General features: G+C 31.2%; 2 non-coding genes across 2 annotated transcripts; both read left to right on the forward strand.

Moving 5' to 3' along the window:
• Positions 1-1236: 1236 nt before the first annotated feature.
• On the forward strand, positions 1237-1308 carry TRNAH-GUG (transfer RNA histidin (anticodon GUG)). Its single transcript has one exon. It is a non-coding gene; the product is annotated as a tRNA-His (tRNA).
• Positions 1309-4021: 2713 nt separating this feature from the next.
• Positions 4022-4093, forward strand: TRNAH-GUG (transfer RNA histidin (anticodon GUG)). Its single transcript has one exon. It is a non-coding gene; the product is annotated as a tRNA-His (tRNA).
• The last annotated feature ends 266 nt before the right edge of the window (positions 4094-4359 follow it).

A 4359-nucleotide genomic window follows, 5' to 3' on the forward strand; every position in this document is an offset into this window, starting at 1 on the left:
TGTCATGAACCTTTGGTTAGAATATTGTATTTACTACGAACCTATAAGTGAAATTTTCAGCTGTCTCTATATTTGATTTACTGACCTAATATGAAGAAGCCAGTGAACAATAACTTTCAACCGATACTAAGGAGTTGATTGTCATGTCCGTACAACACCTAAACCTTTATGTGAAGATTAGTTATCATTCCACAATTTGGATTCGATAGCGTCTTGTCACATACTTCATTGTAAATTCTACAGTATTTACAATCCATTCTTTTTATATAAAAAACTAAATAAATCACATAAAGAAAATACTGAAACTATGTAACAAATTTAAGTAAGAGAAAATTTAAAAAGAAGTGAAATACTTGGCCCCGTTATTATTGTGAATCTATAAAGCATAAATGTGATTATGAAGAAAATAAGCCAAGTTTTCCTCATTATGTAACTTAGATCTTTGTTTCCATTTCACGTTTCACTCTAACTACTTCACCTATACCAGTTCGGCGAAACGTCTTCATCAAGATGATGAACTAAATAAAACTTTATTATTCTTGATACACACACACATACATTTATATGACGTTTTTTCTTCACTTTTCATACATTTCGTATGCTCTATAATTTTAAATCTGAGAAGAAAAGAAAAACTTCAGACTAAAGTGAGATTGTAAATCACACACCGCACTACGGATTAGTACGTTTCGTACATCAGATAACTCACTCATTTTAGACTTTCGTTTAAATTTCAAACGTGAAGGTCATTTTCTACTCTCAATTTTGCTCACATTTAAATCTCTAATGGCAATGAAATGCACTAAGAAATATGTACGGTGAAATACTTTACTTTTATCATTACACGTTTAACACATGTCAAACGTGAGGTAATAATCACTTCAGATCATTATAAGACTTTAATTGTAAATCTCCCAATATCTATAGGTAAAGAGAATTAAAAATATCAAAAATCAAACGATACTTAAACCATCGGTTCACAATTTATTTTGTTATTATATAAAACAGGTATGTATATGGTGATTTTGTGTGAAATGAACGGTTTAAATTAGTCCATTAACAAGATAAGAGTAGCCTCCAAACGTCAGTAAAACTGAGACAATACACGTGATGAAATTAAACATTTGTTCTGAATCATTAGTCTTGACTGAAACACATTTGCATCGTGGTTGTCGCTTGTGTTACCTCGCTACAAATTCTATGAAAAAGAAGAAAACGCAAAACATATTCACACCTGCCGTGATCGTCTAGTGGTTAGGACATTGCGTTGTGGCCGCAACAACCCAGGTTCGAATCCTGGTCACGGCAAAAACGTTTACTTTTCCAAAATAAACCTTAAGGGTGACATTACAGATACGTAATCTCTTACAACATTTGTCGTTTAAAAACGAATATCAAGGTTTGACTAAATTATCACGTGATGTTATCTTACACAATTTATTTACCTTTAAAAATCCACCTGTTGGCTCGTGTTCGCCAAAGAAAAATATTTATCAAAATTAACACTTTTTACATTATAAAACAGAAATAAAGAACTTTGTAAATGAGATAACACCTCAATCCAATAAATTCTAGCTTTTATTTCATTGTACAGAATAAAGAAAGATAAATATTTAATCGAAATTCTTCTTTCCAATTCTGAATAAAAAATTGTTTTGTAGCACGTGTTTTCATAACATTACCTCGTCATGATCTTAAAAAAATCTTCATACACACTGCAATAATTTCCATATTGTGAAAGAAACTGTTGCAAAGAAAAGTTATATTTCTTAAAACGTATCAAAATAACTCCCTTACAATTCATTTTTTATATTATTATCTCATAATTTTTAGTAATACGAAAACGGTTATCATGAGAAATATATTAAAATACTATTACGAAGAATATGAGGTCAACGGTATACTACGTGTGACTATTTCATAATCTTGACGACAGTTAACAGATTAGGTGTTTTTTTAGGGTAATTATATATAACCAACTTTATAATACAAAAGTAGGTCCTCGTTGCACGCACAAAAATATGGGGATAAAATAAAATAGAAAATAGACATTTTTCTCACATATAAATTTTCCCAAATAATTTACTGAAAATTGTTTCAAATATTCGTCATGACGATAACAAAGACAATGATGAGAAAATATATACTCGCAAAACTAAACAATTGAAAAGTAAACTTTCGTGGCCTCATACAGCATGTCTTCACCAGACAATACTGACATGGACAAATTGAAACCCTTTAAACTAACTATATCAATATTTAGGATCTGGAAGGACATATCTTTCTACCAAAGCCTATGTATCTTGGCCTACACAAGAGTAGTACATGTTTTGTTTCCAAAATCGTACTTCCTTGCTTAAAAAAATGAACGAAACCAGATATTCAAATGGACAATATAGACAATTTTGGCCTATATCGCGGTTTTGCACATGTAAAAAAGGTGTCATTGCACTAAGTGCAGTTGAAAGTGGCTGCAACACGAGAATGTTGTTCGTACAATATTATGCTTTTTCCTCACATATTGACCAACTATAATTACTAACAATGAGCATGTCCAAGGGTTTTGTATGTCAATGTGTTTTCCTGCGGAAAAAATATCTTTGCGGCTAATCCAATAAAACTGGCCAAAATTCGACGAAGTAATTCTCAATAATTCCTCAAATTTTGTTTCTCGTAGCATCTCGTGGTAAAGATATTTGGTTATGAAAGTAATAACGCAAATTCGAGACCTGAAAGAGACAAATACATATTTAGGCGTAGCACATCTTCTGTACTCGTAAGAGTGTCATGAACCTTTGGTTAGAATATTGTATTTACTACGAACCTATAAGTGAAATTTTCAGCTGTCTCTATATTTGATTTACTGACCTAATATGAAGAAGCCAGTGAACAATAACTTTCAACCGATACTAAGGAGTTGATTGTCACGTCCGTACAACACCTAAACCTTTATGTGAAGATTAGTTATCATTCCACAATTTGGATTCGATAGCGTCTTGTCACATACTTCATTCAAAATTCTACAGTATTTACAATCCATTCTTTTATATAAAAACTAAATAAATCACATAAAGAAAATACTGAAACTATGTAACAAATTTAAGTAAGAGAAAATTTAAAAAGAAGTGAAATACTTGGCCCCGTTATTATTGTGAATCTATAAAGCATAAATGTGATTATGAAGAAAATAAGCCAAGTTTTCCTCATTATGTAACTTAGATCTTTGTTTCCATTTCACGTTTCACTCTAACTACTTCACCTATACCAGTTCGGCGAAACGTCTTCATCAAGATGATGAACTAAATAAAACTTTATTATTCTTGATACACACACATACATTTATATGACGTTTTTTCTTCACTTTTCATACATTTCGTATGCTCTATAATTTTTAAATCTGGAGAAGAAAAGAAAAACTTCAGACTAAAGTGAGATTGTAAATCACACACCGCACTACGGATTAGTACGTTTCGTACATCAGATAACTCACTCATTTTAGACTTTAGTTTAAATTTCAAACGTGAAGGTCATTTTCTACTCTCAATTTTGCTCACATTTAAATCTCTAATGGCAATGAAATGCACTAAGAAATATGTACGGTGAAATACTTTATTTTTATCATTACACGTTTAACACATGTCAAACGTGAGGTAATAATCACTTCAGATCATTATAAGACTTTAATTGTAAATCTCCCAATATCTATAGGTAAGGAGAATTAAAAATATCAAAAATCAAACGATACTTAAACCATCGGTTCACAATTTATTTTGTTATTATATAAAACAGGTATGTATATGGTGATTTTTTGTGTGAAATGAACTGTTTAAATTTGTCCATTAACAAGATAAGAGTAGCCTCCAAACGTCAGTAAAACTGAGACAATACACGTGATGAAATTAAACATTTGTTCTGAATCATTAGTCTTGACTGAAACACATTTGCATCGTGGTTGTCGCTTGTGTTACCTCGCTACAAATTCTATGAAAAAAAGAAGAAAACGCAAAACATATTCACACCTGCCGTGATCGTCTAGTGGTTAGGACATTGCGTTGTGGCCGCAATAACCCAGGTTCGAATCCTGGTCACGGCAAAACGTTTACTTTTTCCAAAATAAACCTTAAGGGTGACATTACAGATACGTAATCTCTTACAACATTTGTCGTTTAAAAACGAATATCAAGGTTTGACTAAATTATCACGTGATGTTATCTTACACAATTTATTTACCTTTAAAAATCCACCTGTTGGCTCGTGTTCGCCAAAGAAAAATATTTATCAAAATTAACACTTTTTACATTATAAAACAGAAATAAAGAACTTTGTAAATGAGATAACACCTCAATCCAATAAATTCTA

The sequence above is a fragment of the Tachypleus tridentatus genome, chromosome 13, assembly GCF_004210375.1.
Source record: "Tachypleus tridentatus isolate NWPU-2018 chromosome 13, ASM421037v1, whole genome shotgun sequence".
NCBI classification, from domain to species: Eukaryota; Metazoa; Arthropoda; class Merostomata; order Xiphosura; family Limulidae; genus Tachypleus; species Tachypleus tridentatus.